General features: G+C 40.3%; 1 protein-coding gene across 4 annotated transcripts in view; it reads left to right on the forward strand.

Moving 5' to 3' along the window:
* Positions 1-20325, forward strand: part of LOC137622091 (SET domain-containing protein SmydA-8-like) — a 52705-nt gene that overhangs the window by 4646 nt on the left and 27734 nt on the right. Inside the window, exon 1 of one of the 4 annotated variants that reach the window (XM_068352568.1) lies at positions 17560-17665. The exons of 2 other annotated variants lie outside the window; for them this stretch is intronic. The gene's annotated coding sequence lies outside the window, so the exon portion shown is untranslated. Of the gene's footprint in view, positions 1-17559; positions 17666-17859; positions 17996-20325 lie in introns of those variants that run through there. One more of the 4 variants, XM_068352572.1, reaches the window with a different exon arrangement.

Below are 20325 nucleotides of genomic sequence, written 5' to 3' on the forward strand. Positions count from 1 at the left end.
GTAGTTGTCAGTCGACATTATTCACAAGTCGATATGATTCTAGTAACTCACTAAATGCCAAAGCGTCAGGATTTGATGCGTCATCCATCCAAAAATTGAAGTCTCCACAGATAACCAATTTGTTTTTCTTCATGGTAATCATCTCAATGAGAGCACCGAATTCTTCAAAAAAGATACTAGTGTTTGTTCTAGGAGGTTTGTAGGTTGTTACAAAGGATATTCTTCTATTTTTTGGCGTAAATTCAATTTCTATATATTCAAAGATTGTTACACTAATTCTTTTCAACGTTTTGAGGTTTGAGTAACATTTATGAACAAAGAGTCCGACACCCCCACCAGACCTACCTTCTCTCGGTATGTGAAAGAAGGCATGTGTGGGGGGCGTCATTATCAGTGATCTTTGCCTTGTCCAAGTTATTTAACCATGTTTCAGATAATGCTAGTATATCTAAATATTTCTCGTTTATCAATTCTCGAATTTGAACAGTCTTATTACCTACAGATTGTATATTTACATAGCCACAGTTTATGACATCCCTAGTAACCATGATCAGTATTTTCCGCTAGTCTTTAAAATTACAAGTCAAAAGCATTGCAGTCTCTAGAATTTACTGTGTGGTCACTTGATCTGTTTAACTTAGTGCAGTTTATACACTGACACTTGCAAATTACACTCCCTGGTGGAGTGTCTCCTTGAACATTTCCTGCAGACTCTATCTTCATTCTTGGACTTGCAATCTTTTTCAAAATGTCCATACCTCTGACAGTGGTAGCAGGTGATCACGTGGTACCACCTATCACGTATGTTATAGATACCCCATCGTAACGAAACTTTGTCCCCATTTTCATGAATAGCCCTTCGAACTTCAGGATCACATTTCAGCACATGGTGGGTGACTCCCCCCCCCCCCCCCCAGGCATTTTTCTTCAGGACTACACTTATCTTATCTTCTATATTTTGGATTCGGTCCAGGCACCGATTTCTTTGAATCAAAGCATTTACTACATCATCTCCATCATTTTATACATTGCATATCATTATTTTGGGTTTTAGTTTTCCGATTTTTAAATATGTAACTTCCCTGGTAGTTACATATATATAGCTTCATCCCGCCAATTCGTCGCGCGCCCGGCAGAAATTCAAAATTCGCGGCAATCGCCGACAGGTGAGCAGGTGGTCATACCTGGAACCATTCCCATAAATCCTCAGAAATTCCCTGCCGTCATTCTAGCAACACGTCGGAAATTGGCTACTTTGTTTGGGTTTGCTTTAACTACAAATTGGTGAAGTACCCATTGCTTTGTTTTTGATGGCTTTCGCTGATATTGGATTTTCCTTTCTTTTTCACACGAATAAGATAGTTTTTTTTTTGTTGGTCCAACTTGGACAGTTTAATTTAACTTGATTTTCAAGATGGCTCCTCTGTTGCTAGATTTTGTGTGTAGGGCTGCAAGACTGGCTTTCAAAAGCTGCTCTTGATCCCCACGCAGTATTTAAAATGCAGAGGGCATGTGTGTATTTTTCTTTTGGAATATGATCGCTATGTTCGTAAGCTTGAAAGGAATAGGATCAAGGATTTTTTCCCCCTACTTTAAAAACTAACGAACAACTCTTAAAGACGTGACGTAAACTCTTAGCAGAATGCCTTGAAGGAAATCATTCTGCCAGCGCTATGATGTCACAAATCATGTGACGTAAACTACGTAGTATGACTTCCAAATATGTAAATTCTTTTCTTTTTCTTGCAAGAAATGTAAAGGAAATACTAACTTACTAAGCATAAGTATTTTAATTTTTATAATGTAGGGAAATATATTATTTTTTAAGTAAATATTTGTCCTATTAGTATACTTCCTTTAGTTAATCATCGATTTATTATAGAGATTTCACTAGCGTACAGTCAATTTACACTACGCAGTACTCTTGACGATCGTTACAGTTTCACAATACTTTGTATTGTTATTTAGTATTTTGATATTGAGAATACTAATATTAATCGTATAGGCTATTGAATTTTCATTCTAGCCCTTGGCGAAAGAGTATAATCTCTCGTAACGGGCAGGTCTAATTATGGTCTGATGTGAAATTGTTAAAAGTGCTAGGTTCAGTGGCACGCAAGCATGACACAGTGAAGTAGAGGGTACGGCTGCTCGAACCTGTCGTTCTCCTAGCCCTGGACCTCTTCCATGCTCCCCAACCCCTGGGAGAAGGAATGTCGACAGGCGAAGGGAGGCGAGAGGCGTTAGCCCCCGAGCAGTCGTCCCCTCGAGCGTACCTGTTGACGCTTCCCAGGACGCTCGCCCTCGCCATGGGAAAGGTGAGGTAAAAGTGTTATCCTCGCTGTCGGATGACGCAGCTCCCAGATGAGGCTGGCGTTTTACGTTTTTCCCTTCCTGCTAGACAAGAAGAGAGTTGTTCGTCATGGAACCGAGCATCGAGATCGCGATCGTCATAGTTCTGAGCGTGGACTCGCGGCAAGGACTCATGCGAGCTGCAGCGCTCCTGGACGCTCCCTCGCAGCGATCTGGACGCGTTACGGGAGGTGGCAAGGATCTTGACGCTCCCTCACAGCATGCTGGACGCACGCAAGCAGGACGCTTCGTCGCAGCATACTGGACGCATGCGAGCGGGACACTTCCCCGCGTCAAGATCGTGAACGTCATAGTTCCGAGTGCGGTCTCGTGGCAAGGACGCACACGAGCTGCAGCGCTCATGGACGCTCCCTCGCAGCGATCTGGACGCGTTACGGGAGGCGGCAAGGATCTTGACGATCCCTCACAGCATGCTGGATGCTTGCTGGACGCACGCGAGCAGGACGCTTCCCCGCATCAAGATCGCGAACGTCATAGAGCAGGCTGGACGCATGCAGGACGCACCGCAAGCAGCATGCCTGTCAGAGCTTCAACAGTCTATTACGTCCCTGTTGACGTTTCCAAGTCGCAAACAGAGGAAGCTCGCAACAGCAGCAGCATACTGGAAGCACGCAAGCGTGACGCTCCTTCACAGCATGCTGGATGCATGTAGGTTGCACGCAAGCATGACGCTCCCTCGCAGCATGTTGGATGCATGCAGGACGCACGCAAGCATGACGATTCCTCGCAGCAGGCTGGACCATATGCATGACGCTTCCTCACAGCATGCTGGATGCATGCATGACGCTCCCTCGCAGCATGCTGGACGCATGCATGATGCATGCCAGCATGACACATGCAAGCATGACGCTTCCTCGCAGCAGGCTGGATGCATGCATGACGCTCCCTCACAGCATGCTGGACGCATGCGGGACGCAAGCAGGCAAGACAAGGCGTGTGTTTCTCCCACTCCTTCTACATCGGAGATCGCTAACCCTTTAGAGGAGATCTCAGAGGAAGAAACACCGCAGGAAACTCTTCATGCAGCAGATTTTAAAAGATTACTTGCAGTTCTGGCGGACTTATATCCGGAGGACTTTCAGCAGGCTGTACCTCGGAGCCCGCTCTCACAGTTTTTGAAGGGTAGACCCTGGGAATCTTCCTCTTTCAAGGCCCCCCAGATGCTGAAGCCTTGATGAGCATAGGGGGCTTAGGGATTAGCAGCTGGGCTCTAATGAACAGTGGAAACTATTTTCCCACTGGACCTCGGTCCCCAGCTGTCGATCCAACTAAATCAGTCAGCACTTTCTCTTTTACTTTTGGTTATTTCTTTTTTTCTCCCATCTCTTCCTTTTGGGCTTGATGTTGTTGACGACTTTGGCATGTTCGATTATACTTTGGCTGATGCTTTGGATTTGGCACAGTGTGGGATGGACGGCATTCCATCTCAACCTGTGCCAATTTAGACGCCATCACCCACTGGCAGACCTCATTGGGTGCAGACCAAATCTGTTAAGAGTCGGGCTCCAGTGATCCGGTTTTAAGTCACCTATATTTGCGGTTAATGGGTGACGCCAGGCATTGGAGTCGACGGTGGGATGGGCTAACTACCCCCACTGACCAGTGTACGCCCACCTAAAGAGAGGCAGCCCCTCTCTAATAGAGGACTGGTCCCCGCTGAAGCCTCTTCTCGTGTTGGGCCACTTGGGATAGGAGGACTGACATCCTCCGCTAAGAGGTGGATAACCCGGCTTGCTCATACTAAAAAAAACCCACCCCTCTGTTGACGACCTGGAAAATACAAACATGGACCTTGGTACAGACAGCTCCAACTCGGGTTCTAATATTATTACATTAGAACCTTATTCACGTCATGTGAATAATCAAACACTAGAAAAGAAGAGAGAGAGAGTGAAAAATGATGACAATACAGAAAGATATAGAAAAGTAGAATTATTACCTGGTCACTATGAAGTAGTGAATTATGAATTTTTTTTTATCTTAGAATTTGAAAATGGAAGAAATGAGCGTGTAAATGTTTTTAAAGCTAATAAGGAAATAGTTACTTTATGTGGAGGGCAGCCAAAAATTCTACCCCAGGGAAATGGAAGTCTCTTGATAGAGACACTATCCCCATTACAAGGTGAAAGGTTAAAAACACTTACAACATTGAATGGTCATAGTGTATAATGCGTTTCGCATCCTACTTTCAACCAGAGTAGAGGTGTGATATATGCTCCAGAATTGCTGGATATAGAGGAAAAAGAAATTGAGGATGAGCTGAAAAATCAAGGAGTAGTTAAAGTAGTCAGAATGAGAAAGACAGTTGGAGAACAACGTATTCCTCTTGCTACTTTAATTATAACATTTGATCAATCCAGATTACCAAATGTTATTAAAACTGGTTGGCTATCTTTGAAGGTAAAACCATATATCCCCTCACCATTGCGGTGTTATCATTGCCAAATGTATGGCCATTTAAGCCAGAAATGTAAGGAAAAACTAAACAATAAGCCAGCTGTTTGTGCCGACTGTGGAAAAAGTAGTCATGGAGTATGCATAGAAAACGCTAATTGCATACATTGTGGGGAAGCACACCCAGCTACATCTAAAAGCTGTGTTAAGTTTATTTTTGAAAAAGAAATTCAGGCCATTAGGACCATGGAAAGGGTTACTTTTAAAGAGGCTAGTAAAAGAGCTCTTGAAAAGCAGATAAGACCAGGGCAACCTTTTTCAATGGTTCTGAAGAAAAACTTGCCAAACCACACAGACGAAAATTATATCTCTATCTTTAAGATAAAGAAACAAATGAAAGTAGTTAAAGAGGTTGAAAGTCCCATCGAAAATCTATATCCAGAATTTGTAGAAAAATCAAAACAGATACTTAAAGATCTGAAAATTATTCAAAAGCCAACTACTCCGATTCTAAACAATAGTACAAACCTCTCACAGGCCGTGTCCTTGCCTGATCTGATGGAGGTTCCACTTGAAACCAATTTACCTGGTGAACCTGTAGTTGGGAAGGTTCAAAAACCTGATAGATAACAACCTTTTAATCGAAAAAGAGAGAGACCTCCATCTCTCTCGCCTCCTACCATAAGAAACATTAAAGTTACGACTTCAAATGAATATGGTATCTTGTCTGCTGATGTTTCTGATCAACTAGAAGGTAAATTGAACCAATCAGAAATTCAAGTTGAGGTCCACCATCCTCCTCAACAATTAGATCAAAAGGACACAAAGAAAAAGAGGAGCACAAAACCCACTATATCAAGATACTCTCTAGATACCTCTGGGAAATATTGTTAGATCAAATATTGCCAATGGGAAGACTTCATCTAAGGTGTCTTCCAAAAAATAAACCATAGTTTTTTCCTCCATTCTGCAATGGAATTGCCAGGGTTTAAGGGCGAAATATGAACAACTTAAGCTCCTCATACGTGAGCACTCCCCAATAACAGTATGTCTACAAGAAAGCAAGCTCAATGCTAATACTCCTTGTCCTCGAGGGTATGTTAGCTATAGGACACCATATGATCAACAAGCAGAGCCATGGGGGAAGTCTTATATACGTCCGTCGAGATGTTCCCCAAATATCTTTGTCTATCTGTACCCCTCTGCAGGCAGTGGTTGTACAGATTGATATAGGGAGAAAATACACAATCTGTTCTCTTTACTTGCCTCCAAATGATAACATCTCATATGATAGTATAGTAGAAGTGATTAAACAACTCCCACAACCTTTTCTCTTACTAGGAGATCTTAATAGTAGACATCCTTTATGGGGTGATGTTTTGGCAAATGCAAGGGGTAATATTATATCATCAATTTTGGAGAATGAAGATGTCGGACTCCTTAATACAAGAGAGCCCACACATTTTCATGTACAGACAGGTACCTTGTCCTGCATTGACCTATCAGTTGCAAGCTCTAACTGTCTTCTCGATTTTAATTGGAGAACATTAGATGATTGGCATACTAGTGATCATGCACCAATCATTATAAACACCAACAATGGTCCACCTTTACAGAGATCGCCTCTATGGAATCTTAATAAGGCAGACTGGGATAGATTTCGGGAGCTAAGTGAAATTGAAGGAAATGCAGAACAGTTTGAAAGTGTTGATGATGCCATAGACTTACTCAATGGAACTCTTCACACAGCAGGAGTCAATTCCATTCCCAAAACAACAGGGATATTCAGACAACGACCGGTCCCCTGATGGTCATCTGAACTAACTGCCCTGCACAGAGCCACAAGAAAGTCTTTAACTCGATTGCTCATGCGCCGTACTGAGGAGAATTTAATCATATACAAGAAATGTAGAGGACAGTTCCGTCGTGCCATGAAAGAAGCTAGGCGCCAGTCTTGGATGTCATTTGTTTCCTCCATTAACAGTAGAACACCAACTTCATCTGTGTGGAGGAAAGTCAAAAAGATAGCAGGCAAATTCACCCCAAACCCACCACCAGTGTTAAAGGTAAATGGCCAGTATATGACTGGAGCAACCGAAGTTTGCAATGCCCTGACTGACCATTTTTCAAATGTATCGTGCAAGTGTGAAGCAGCTCCTGGTCACAAGTATAGGAGCATTGAAGAAAAGAAAGTTTTAAATTTCGCAACAAGAAAGCAAGACTCATACAATTCTCCTTTTACTGAAAGAGAATTTGATTCTGCTCTTGCTACGTGTAACAATACAGCCCCTGGACCCAATGGAATTCCATATGCAATGATTAAACACGTACCTTTTAGTACAAAGTTATTTATGTTAAGCATTTTTAATAGAATATGGCATGATCATAGTTATCCAAGTGTTTGGGAACTAGCCATTATTTTAGCCTTTTTAAAACCCGGTAAGGACAAGTTTTTAGCAGCAAATTATAGGCCAATTGCATTGACATCTTGTTTGTGCAAAATCATGGAGAAGATGGTCAATGTAAGACTGATGTGGTACCTTGAAAAGAAGAGTTTTTTATCACCCATTCAATGTGGATTCAAAAAAATGCACTCGACGACTGATGTGCTGATACGACTTGAGTCCTCCATTTGTGAAGCCTTTGCTTCCAAACAGCACTATGTGACAGTCTTTTTTGATCTTGAAAAGGCATATGATACCACATGGAGATATGGTATACTTAAAAGAATCCATGAGTTTGGATTAAGAGGAGAGCTACCACTATTTATTCAGTCATTTCTTTCACATAGAGTTTTCCAAGTGAGAGTTGGGGAAGCTCTATCAGAAAGTAAATGCCAGGAAGGAGGAGTTCCTCAGGGTAGTGTGCTGAGTGTAACCCTTTTTGCACTAGCAATTAATGGGATATCTTCAGTCATTCCCCGGGATGTTCTCGCAACATTATGTGTGGATGATCTCTCTATATCATTTGCTGGAGCTAGAATGGCAATGGTTGAGAGAAAAATACAACTCTCCATCGATAAAATTATCCAGTGGGCATATATGAATGGATTTAAGTTCTCGACAAGTAAATCTACAATTGTTCATTTCTGTCGTATCCGGGGAGTACATCCAGACCCGGATATATTCATCAAAGGTCATCGGATCCCATGTGCAAATGAAGCTAAATTTTTAGGGATGATATTTGATATTAGGCTTACATGGGGTTCTCACTTAAACGCATTAAAAGCTAAATGTCTTGAGGCTCTGAATCTTTTAAAAGTATTTATGGGGGGGGGCAGACCGCAATACTATTTTAAAATTATACAAGGCCTTGATTCTATCCAAAATTAGTTATGGATTCAAAATATACTCCTCAGCCACCCCAAGCCGGTTAAAAATATTAGATTCTATACATCATTCTAGTATTAGATTGTCCACAGGAGCGTTTAGGACCTCACCTATCACAAGTCTCCTTGTTGATGCTGGGGAGTTGTCTCTAGACCTACACCGAATGTCCTCTATTATTCGGTATTGGTTTAGATTGCAAAGACTCCCTAATTCTTCAGCCTTTCAGACTGCATGTTTTGTAAGGCACTCAACATACATTTAGTTGCACCCAAAATCTCCTCAACCTTTTGGGTTTCGGGTGAAACAATTATTAAACAATCTGGATATAATAAGAATTAAGGTGCTTTCATTCAAGGTATCATCAATGCCTCCATGGAAATTACCTGTCGTATCTTTTTGTAAATACTTTATTGGAGTTAAGAAGAATATGACTGACTTAGAATCCAGGTCTCTTTTTATGGAACATGTTGCAGAACATAGGGGATCGACTTTTATATATACTGATGGCTCCAAATCTGATGCTGGCGTTGGATTTGGAGTACATAGTAATGATTTTAATTGTAGAGGTGCACTTCCTCTAACAGCTTCCATATTTACTACCGAACTGTATGGCATACTAACCGCTATTGAGAAAATAGCTTTGGAAAAGGAGGGTAATTTTACAATTTTTATTGATGCAAGGAGTGTTCTTCAAGCTTTAGAAGTTTTTAATTCTAGTAACCCTCTAGTTTTAAAGATTTTAGAATGGCTTTTTATTATTGGACAGAGAGGTATAACAGTTCGATTTTGTTGGGTTCCAGCACATGTAGGTGTGTCTGGGAATGAGAAGGCAGATTGACTGGCGAAGAATGCGGCATCTGAGTTGCTACCAAGTAGGTATCCCATTCCCTGTAATGATTTCCTACCTTACATCAAGAAATTGGTTTGTAATAAATGGCAACAGCACTGGGATAGTTTAGATGGCAATAAAATGAGGGAAGTAACAAATATCATATCACCTTGGAGGTATAACATGATGCCTTGAAAATGGGAGATGACTCTTTGTCGTCTCTGCATTGGTCACACACGGTTGACACACGAGTTTCTCCTGAAGGGCCAACACCAGCCGTATTGCGAGGACTGTTTAGTACCTTTAACAGTGAGGCATTTGTTGACCGAATGCCCTAATTTTAATAACTTAAGAAATAGATATCTGTTTGAGGCTCGAGGTGAGGATGGCAGGTTCATCCTTGCCAAGATTCTTGGACATGATGTGTCCTACACTGCGAGCGGCATTTTTAGATTTATTTCAGAAGCAGGTCTTCTGAAAACTATTTAACTATTATAATGACTTCTTAACTTTTATGGTTTTAATTGAATTCCCTTTTATTTTTCTCATATGATAAATGCTATCGGCGTCAATGACCTTAGATGTCAGGATGCCAGAAAACTTTCAATTAATCTATTCTCTTTCAAGGAAACAGTGTTAGCCAGATCGGGCTAGAGGGCTTTTTCGACTCTGAACGATTGGATTCTCAAGAGAAGGAACAAGGAAGGACAACCTTTTCCTTTCCCCCTACGAGATTGGCTTCTAGATCCAGTGTGTGGTTCTCGGTTTGGAAGTTCCTGCCTCCTCCCAGGGAGACTTCTCCAAACTCGTTGATTCCTCGCGTAGATCAGCCATGACTGAGGCTAAGGTGATGTGGTCCACGTCGGAGATGGATCACTTGCTGAAGGGCATCTTCAGAACAATCGAGGTCTTCAGCTTGATGGACTGGACTCTAGCAGTCTTCACAGATGTCACAGACGATAAGAACGAGACCCAGATGCACCTTATTGCCTGTCTTGATAAAGCCGTGAGTGACGGGTCGGTCGAACTCACAGCTCCTTTTTCACAGCAGGTATTATTAAGAAAGAGCTATGCTGTTTCTTTCCTGTCGTCAGGATTGACTCTCGCTCAGAGAGCAGAGCTCTTGTATGCTCCCTTGACCAAATACCTCTTCCCTTCAGAGCTAGTGAAGGACTTATTGGCAGCTCTTGCGCACAAGCAACGCAAGCTCTGATTACAAGGACTGCGAGGAAAGTTCTTCCGGCTAACTTTTTAGCCAGGAAGGAGAATGAAGCTCCTCCCATGCGTCAGCCCTTTCGTGGGAGAGCTTTTCTAGAAGAGGACAGAAAATGGCTGCTGGAGGGCAACCTCATAACCCCAAACAGCAACCGAAACCCTAAAAGTGAACTCAACTTCCAGACACAAGTATCCCACTACTGGCAGCAGCTCTTCAAGAGCAGGTAAACCAGATGCTGTCTAAAGCAGCAATAGAAGTGGTAGAGGACCCCTCGTTAGAGGGATTTTACAACAGACTTTTCTGGTACCCAAGAACTCGGGGGATTGGAGACCCGTTCTGGACGTAAGTCCACTGAACAAGTGCGTGAGCAAAGTCAAGTTTGCTATGGAAATAACTGCATCAGTCCTAGCAGACACCAGACTAGGTGACTGGATGGTGTCGATAGAAAGACGAGGTTTTTCTTGTCTCAATTCACCCGAACTACAGGAAATATCTGAAATTTGTACATCACGCTACAACTTTTCAGTTCAGAGCACTTTTGTTTTGGACTAAGCACGGCCCCCTACGTTTTCACATGAGGGGTATCGAACGTGGCTCTCTGGTTACATCTGGAAGGGGTACGAATTTCGATGTACCTGGACGACTGGCTAATCAGAGCCAGGTTGTAGGAAAGTGTCTGGAGGATCTACAAGTGACTACATCTACGTCCACTTCAGTTCCATCTGTCTAGTTATTGGACAAGAGACCAAGACCTAGAGATGGGGACTCCGATCTCTCTGGGAATCAGGAATCAGGGGAGTTGGTGGGACGACCCCAACAAGTTACTAGAGGGCTTCGAACTTCATCAGAAGAACCCCGACCTAGTGTTGTATTCAGACGCATCAGACGTGGGGTGGGATACAACACTGGGGAAGGGCGAGATCTCGGGTTAACGGGAAGGCCATCAGAAGAAATGGCACATAAACGTGAAGGAACTGGTGGCCAGTCTTCTAGCGCTAATACACTTCCAGGAGGAGGTCCAAAACAAGTTAGTACAGGTCAACACAGACAACACTACAGCGTTGGCCTACATCAGGAAACAGGGAGGCACTCGTTTGGATTCCCTTTACGAGGCAACAAGATCTCCTGCTGTGGGCAAAAGCGAACAATATATCTCAGATAACCCGCTTCATAGAGGGAGAGAATAATGTCAGAGCGGATCTTCTCAGCAGAGGAAGACAGGTTCTCACGACAGAATAGACCCTACTTCACGAGGTGTGCAGCAGGCTTTGGAATTTGTGGGAAGAACCGTCAATAGACCTCTTTGCGATGCAGAGAACAAGAGGTTACCTGTTTACTGCTTTCCAGCCCCAGACCAGGAATCAGTGGCAGTGGACGCCTTCTTCATGGAGTGGGAAGAACTAGACACGTACGCCTTTCCCCCCATTCATGATCCTAGACAGAGTCATGAAGAAGTTCAGGGAGTCGAACAACGCCCGCATGACCATGATAGCTCCGTTTGGCCCATGAGACCCTGGATCACAGAAGTGTTGGAGTGGCTAGTAGAAACCCCCAGATCGTTACTACTCAGAGTAGTCACATATTGAGAGATACCATCAAATCTCCTCGCTCTCATCTAACTGCCTTTCGACTATCGGAAAAACAGGCAAGAGCGAAGGGCTTTTCGAGGAGAGCTGCAAGAGCAATCGCGGGAGTAAGGAGGACGTCCACAATCAAGGTGTACCAATCTAAGTGGGACGTGTTCAGAGAATGGTGCAGAGTTAATAACATTTCCTCTTCCAATACCTCTCTTACTCAATTGGCAGATTTTCTGCTACATTTAAGAACACAAAAGAAACTAGCAGTATTAACCATCAAGGGATACCGCAGCATGCTAGTCTCCGTCTTCCGTCACAGACATATTGACGTGACAGGAGACAAGGATCTCTCGGACCTTATAAGATCCTTTGAGACCGCTAAGAGAAAGGACAACCCAACCCCATCTTGGAATTTGGATGTAGTCCTGATGTTTTTAACCTCGAGCAGGTTTGAACCTCTTGACAAGGCTTCATGGAAGGATCTTACTAAGAAGAGCATATTCCTGGTTGTGTTGGCGACAGCCAAGCAAAAAGAAGAATTGCAAGCCATTAGCAAAAAGATGTGCTTCAATGGAGAGAATGCAGTCTGCTCTCTACGACAAGATTTTCTCGCCAAGAACGAGAATCCTTCGCAACCATGGCCCCGATCCTTTACCATTCCAGGGTTATCTCATTTAGTAGGACGAGAAAAGGAGAAAGGCCTTTGTCCAGTAAGAGCCCTAAAAAAATTTATCTGCAGAGGACCAGAAACCTGAGAGGACAGGCAGATACCCTGTGGTGCTCGGTAAAGAAGCCTTCACTACCCTTGTCAAAGAATGCACTGGCGTTCTTTATCAAGGATTTAATAAGGGAAGCTCACCAGAGTTGTGACGAGAAAAGCTTCCTATGCCTCAAAGTCAAAGCACGAAGTAAAAAGCTGTGGCAACTTCGATAGCTCATAGACACAAGTCTATAAAAGCGATTTTGGAAGCGACATTCTGGCGAAGCAAATCAGTCTTCGCAGATTGTTACATAAATAGGTACAGACTCAATATGAGGATTGTTGTTCCCTGAGTCCGTACGTTGCCTCCGGCGCCGTACTTGGAGAAGGTACTACTGCCTCTAACCTATAACCTTGTTTATACCCTTACCTTTTCTTGAACTTGTTCTCATAGGTCGTCTGTGAAGGGTGCTGCAACCTTCCACGGCCGGGGATGCAAGTCTAAGTTAGGTTTTATAGAATGTGTTTTTAGTGTGTTAATGGGTCAGGTAGTCAGATCATTGTCCATGGCTATGCCAGGATAGTAAGGTTGGTGGTCTAGTCATGTTAAGGTCAAGGACCATGTGACAGCCCCACAGAGACTTTCTACAGCCCCCTGGGTGGATCGCTGGGTCTCTCAAGGAATGCAGACAAATGAGGCAAGAAAACTATAAAGCCAGCTTCCTTATCAGGTAGGAACCAGATTATTGATACAGTAAATTTGTAGCGATTAATAATTCTACGAATTCCCGACGGTGTTGCGGTTTTCTACCCACCACCAATGATGTCAATCAGCTATATATATGTAACTACCAGGGAAGTTACATATTTAAAAATAGTATTTTTATTTTAAAATGAATTTTCAAATATACTTACCTGGTAGTTACATATATAAAAGGTCCCTCCCTCCTCCCCTCTGAAAACAGGGGCATGGAATTTCTGAGGACTTATGGGAATGGTTCCAGGTACCTGGTTAGAGGGCGCACAGGTATGACCACCTGCTCACCTGTCGGCGATTGCCGCGAATTTTGAATTTTTGCCGTGCGCGCGACGAATTGGCGAGATTAAGCTATACATATGTAACTACCAGGTAAGTATATTTAAAAATTTATTTTAAAATAAAAATACCATTCTTTCGCGATTCACTGTCAGCCACCAATGTCTGAATTTTGTTTACCGCCTCTTCTCTGATCATATTGTTTGCAAAGTTTACAACAACATTTCCATTTGTAGTTGACCTCGTGCTAAGTATAAGAATGCCTTTAAGTGCTTGTTCAACCCCACTTTTTCTTTCAGTAATTTCAGTTGTTGCATTTGTTGATTTAATTATCAACAGATTTTTTTCCTTAACTTTGTCAGCAAATTTCGGTTTCTCCGATTTTGGGTCTATCAATATTTGAAGTGTTGCTTTAATTGATTCTATATTCATGGCAAGAATGTCAACTTTCTCAGTGAGGTCGGTGGTCTGGGTGGAATTTGCTGCGTCTGTGCTAAGGTTCGCAAGTTTGTTTTCCAGGTCATCTATTTTTGCATCTTGTTCGTTCAGGGCCAGATTACTCATGTTTACATCTTCCTTTAATTTTGATATTACTAAATTGTTTTGTCTGGCTTCACGTACACAGTGTGGGCATAACCAGTCTAGGTTAATCCGTTCATTCTAACTGATGGCTGTCACTATATAAACACATCTCTTAGGGTAGAGTCTTTTACAATCACATACTATCCATTTTTTTTCGTTCTCCATCCGTTTCATTACATTTGAAGCAGATATAGTTAGGAGCAGACATGGTGTACTGTTTCTTATCACTTAGGTTTCTCCATAAGACTAACTAATATCTTTTCAATGATATTCTAAGCGAGAAACACAAAGCTAAAACATGACTCAGGGCATCAATAGCAGAGCTCGACAAAACACGTCCGCACTCTAGCACTGATAACTCATGTAACTTTAATTTCTACCAAATACATGAACCACATATTTTTCCTACTCGCCATCTTGTGTTTTATCCATTCCTGACTGAATATTGGGGCAAACCACCCGTTAATGAATTTTCCTTATGAAAACAATATGAGGGATACCACTAGGAAACCGTAGTATTTTGGATGGGGGGAAACCCAAAACCCAATGATTTGCAGCAATATTAATGGCGAGAAATGCATAAGAAGTACAAGATAACCAGTTGGAAAAATATATGGGTTGTATAAGTGGCGTGAAATATAAGTATCATAGTAAATACTAATATTAGTGAGTGTAGCCTAAGTTTCCTAAATATGATTGATTGATTGATTTGAGGTTTCCTGGCATCCTGACATTTAAGGTCATTGACGTCGATCCTAAACCCAAGGAAGTGGGTATAGTTATATAATTTCTTAAAGCTATTATTATTATCATTATTATTATTATTATTATTATTATTATTATTATTATTATTATTATTAGCCAAACTACAACCCTAACTGGTAAAGCAATATGTTATGAAACCTAAAGCTCTAACAGGGAAAAATAGCCCAGTGAGGAAAGGAAATTAGTAAACTACAAGATAGGTAATTAACAATTAAAATAAAATATCTTAAGAACAGTAACAACAATAAAATTAATGTTTCATATATAAACTATAAAAACTTCAATAGAGAACAGAGAAAGAGCAATATGATAGAATAATGTGGCCGAATGTATCCTCGAGCAAGAGAATCTTATCCCAAAACAGTGGAAGACCATGGTACAGAGTCTATGACACTACTCAAGACTAGAGAACATTGGTTTGATTTTGGAGTGCCCTTCTCTTGGAAGAGCTGCATACCATATCTCGAGTCTCTTCTACCCTTACTAGAGGAGAGTAGCCAATGCCATAGGACAATTATAGTGTAGTAGTTAACCCCTTGATCGAAGAACAATTATTTGGTAATCTTAACGTTGTCAGGTGTATGAAGACAGTGGAGAGTATGGAAAGAATAGGCCGGATTATTCGGTGCATGTGTAGACGAAGGATCCAATGTAGTTCTGTGTGGTGGCTGGCCAGTCAACGGACCTAGTATCTCTCTAGCCTTAGTATCTCAACTATCAGGACTTAAGTTTCTGCAGACCTCTTTTGAATTTATCTTTCATGATAAAAGTGCAAAAATGTGTAATTCTTGAACAATCATTAGTAACTAATTTGGAAAGAATATAAGGATTGCCTGGATAATCAATCGGCACATATGAAATAATATCTTATGGAGATAGCAGTATATTTTGTTGTAAATGATCAATTGGAAATGATGGACGAAGCAAATGTGGCATCTAGATCTTACTTGGTCTTAGTGCTGCTTTTGGCACTGTTGTGCATGAACTAATTTTAAAATATGATATCCATTGGTTGTAATGATGAAGCTTTCAAATATTCAATGATTATTTGCATAAGAAAGTGCTGTGTACGGATTTTGAATTCATTTTCTTCTTATGAACCTTGAAGATAATGGGCGTTTCAAAGAATTACATTGTGTCTGATTCTATTTTATATTTATACCATTAGCCTTTCAAAAGTATTACAGACACATGGAGTAAATTTTAAGCTATTCCCAGATGATAAACAATTTTACTTCTCGATAAATTATATTGATGATACAGCTGAGTATTTAAAGTAAGTTCTTGTAATTAACGTCAAGGAATGGATGACATAAAAAAAAAACAGAATTAGAGGAAAATAAAACTTAATTTTTGGTGGCGGGAAAGAAAAACAAATTTAGAAACCTTGGTGACACCAAAATGAATATAAATGACAATTTGGTTCCAATATCTATAGTTCGTGATTGTAAAACTCACTGGATATCATCCCAGAAACATTGCTTTTTTGAATAGGTATATGGATGAATGCTATGTTAAGAAACTTGTGATTAACGATGTTATTACCAGAATATGCGACCCCAACTCCATCTAGTACAATTAACCCGAAGTACAACTTAGGGAGTTACAAAACATAGAAGTATAGGAGCAATGTTGATAGGGGATGTTGACCTCCGAGAAAGCATTACCCCTGCACTGATTGAGCTACGCTGTCTGCTTAACAAAGCTAGAATGATATATAAGATACATGTGATGACTCATCAAGTTATTAGACCTGGATATACTAAATGTTTAAAGGATTTGCTACACACCATGCAGCCAATAAATCTTGTCGAATGGTTTTAAGCTTTTAGAGCTGAAATGCACCTTGATTATGGGTACTAGAGCTTTCAGATATGCGGCACCAAGACTGTATAACAAGCTACCACATGGAGTTAGAGGGATTAATGGTATAATGTCTTTCAAGAAGTTGGAAACTTATTTTTGTTTTTGTTTACCGAGTGTTATGATAACGTGGATTTGACAATTAACACAGACTACGCCAAATGATTAATCAAATAAAAAAAATTACATGACGTACAAATCTTCTGTCTTACAGCGCACCGTGGCTTTCCTTAGGGAGAGGGACATGAAGGTCTTGAGCGATAGTTGAGAAATACGCACACACAAAAAAAAAAAAGTTATAGGAAATAATATTCGATAAAGTACAACAGCTCGAGGACACTTTAATTCTCTAAAATTTCAAAGTTCTTTTAGCTGTTGCGTTCAACTGACGTCAGTTGATGTCATGTAGACTGACATCTGTAATCCTTAGCCGGGGGCCGGAAATGTTTTTTTTTGGGCGGGTGGTGGGGTTGGAATTTGTAATAAAATCTTTAGCATCATTGATACCCTGAGCGTCAATATTGTCTTGTACTCTTTTTTTAATTTAAAAAGGAGAATAGGAAAATTAAGAACAGGTGAATGACATCGATCCATTGATAAGATAACTTAAGGATATCAGAGAAGGTGAATAGCATAAGCTTAATACAATCTATAGAGTTTGTAAGAAATGGTTGACCGTTTATCAGTCATTTAAAATAAAACAAAATGTTTGTATCGTAGCCATCAGTTTCTTCCGAACTGGGTTGATTAAATTTCAGAGAGTTAATCTCGTATGCAAGCAGGACAATTTCCTCCCCCGCAAGTACCCTCCGTTCTGGTGCCAGATGGGGTTTCATACCCATCCTCTCCACCCCCTCCCCTCCTTCCCCCCTCATCTCTCACTGATTCAGTCTTCCTCCCCTCGGCCATCGTTCCTCTTCTGGCATTCACTCGTGGCCGACAGCTGTACCCGGTGCCAGGTAAAGGCATGCTGCCACTAGTCTCCTAGGCTACACGCCGCGGTAAGACTTCCTTTTCTACGTGTTTATTTGTTGTCGTATGGGTTGTACGGTTACCTAGGTTGAACGGGTCGTTGACCAATGAGTTTTTTTGTTTATTTTGAATCATGCGGGAACGGGAAAGGAACCCTAGTGGCATCATAAACTGGCATCATGTACGGCTATTTTGGGAAGAAGTTTCCTCTCCTCACGGAAGCTGTTCTGTTGGTGAGAAACGTTGTCAAAAGCTGTGTCCCGCAGACACCCGAACATGGTGTTTCTCGCGAAATAGTTTTGTAGTTCATACAGGGCAATGATCAGTGTTGCTGGTTCGCGTGTAATAACATAAAGACGGTAACCCAAGTGATCCATTTAGATGTACCACATGATTTAGTTTTGAACAATTCGTTGTTTGTGATTCAAAAAGTGCCGAGAAATGATTTTAGAAGTTTTTATGTTTTTAAAGAGGTGACATGTTTTTTTTTAAACATTAGTTGTGTCCCGAAAAAAATGGAATTAAACTTGTGTATCACTACATTTTATATTATGAAATTTATATTTATGTTGGTGAATACTAAATATATTGATTCATGAGTGATTAGAATCGGTGGTCTTTGTTCCTTAAATTTACAAAAAAATTGAAAACAACAAAGAAAGTGGGGAGTTATCAATAATCATATATCTAATTTGTTTTTAATCGATATTGGAATTATGAAATTGTTCACTTTTAGTAGTCTCTAAATATTGATACTATATGAGTTGTGTTTATAACATTAATGCAGACTGTATAATTTTGTTATCAACCATTTTGTAGTGATTCTACAGGTTTGGCGTATACATTTTTATCCCAGTTATATGAAGGCAAATTGTTTTGTCCGTACGAATCTGTAGAGGAGGGGAAACATAAAACTATTTTTGAGTTCTCATTAGTATCACAAGATTTCTCAGTAATAAAAGTAATGATAAAAACAGCTGTTTAAAGGGTGAATTTACTTGCAAGTCCATAATCTTCAAAATGAATGTTTCTACCTTTCGTGTGATAATATTATCATCTAGGATCGTTAAGCAAATGGTATTATTATTATTATTATTATTATTATTATTATCATTATTATTATTACTATTATTATTATTATTATTATTATTACTTTCTAAGCTACAACCCAAGTTGGAAAAGCAGGATATAAATAGACTTATTATAAACTGGAAGAATACTAATTTTTCCTTTTTATTTCAACATATCGAATGCAGTGAATCCTCATTTAAGTAATATATAACAGTAAACTAAGGATGTTATTCATGAAATTTTTCTTTTCTAATTTAATCCCAACCGGTCAGTTTTGTTTTCCATCCAAGATTAATTGTCATCAAGGTAAAACTAGGAGTTTGATAATTATTCAATCGGTTCTTCTTTAAAGACCTAAAAGACAGGAAGTGATGATATATAGCTGTCCTTACATATATTTTACTTAGGAAAACAGCTGCTGTGACAAGCGTGGCGGGGAATTTGCGAGTGTTTATACGCCTCTCTCTCTCTCTCTCTCTCTCTCTCTCTCTCTCTCTCTCTCTCTCTCTCTCTCTCTCTCTCTCTCTCTCAGGTTTATTAATAAATATTTCTCTTAGCTGTAACGACAGAGCATTCTGGAATTTTTTGACAACGAGGGTAGCTCTTTCTCTTTGAATAGTTCCCCCTATAGAATTTTGAAATGTTTCCCTGAATGCTAATTTTGTGCAAGGCCCGACAAGCACTACAATAAATCTCGCGCATCATTCTAAGGCCAATATAAACTAAGGACATTTAAGTTTCATCGAGTTTTCATAGTTTGACTTCCCTTGAGAAATCAAAGTACAATCTCGTAACCATTTCCTTTATTTTCTCCCCTATCTTCTTGTTATATTTTTTTTCTCTTCCATGTTTATACTGTTTGATTTAGATTTTTTAACTTCACCAATCAAAGTCGAGTCTTTAACCCTGATCCGCCTTTCTTTGCGATTTGTATATTCAGTCTTAAAAAATACTCGACCTTTGTTCGAAGCATTCGAACATCAGTATAATGTAGTGATGAATGAATGTCTGCGGACATATGTTATTCTGTATGCTGTTTTAGTTTAGAAAATACCATACAAACCAATGTTCAACTATTTCATCGTTTATTTACTTATTCAAGAAAGCATGCGTCTTGGGCTCTTTTATTTACATTTTCTCTTTTGTAATCAGAAACTCTCAGGAAACATTATAAGTGAAATTGATAATGGTTTTTAGCAGCCACCTTTCTTCTTAAACTGATTGGCAAAACCTTATGATATATTTCTGGTACGTTTGTTCAATTAGCAATTTACTAGTTCATTATGTATGAGGTTTCAAGTTTTCCATAGTTGTGATCATCCTTTGCATTTAGTGCTTCCCAGATTATACCGTCCAACACGTAATTATTACAGATTTACCCAAGACCTACATTTGGATTAACCTTTTTCTTCTGTAATCGTTTAATTTTATTCATGATGTGATCAGCTTACGAAAGGATTCTCCTAACCAGAGATCGATGTAACTTTAGAAGTTTAAAAGTTGCAACATTGTTTTCACTTTGTTATTTATTGTATATGACTTACGTTATTTTCCCTCCTTTAGTTTATTATCTACTCAATTTCTCGTTTCTTGCAGGGCTGCTTTCCCTGCTGGAACC

The sequence above is a fragment of the Palaemon carinicauda genome, chromosome 2, assembly GCF_036898095.1.
Source record: "Palaemon carinicauda isolate YSFRI2023 chromosome 2, ASM3689809v2, whole genome shotgun sequence".
In the NCBI taxonomy this organism is placed as follows: Eukaryota; Metazoa; Arthropoda; class Malacostraca; order Decapoda; family Palaemonidae; genus Palaemon; species Palaemon carinicauda.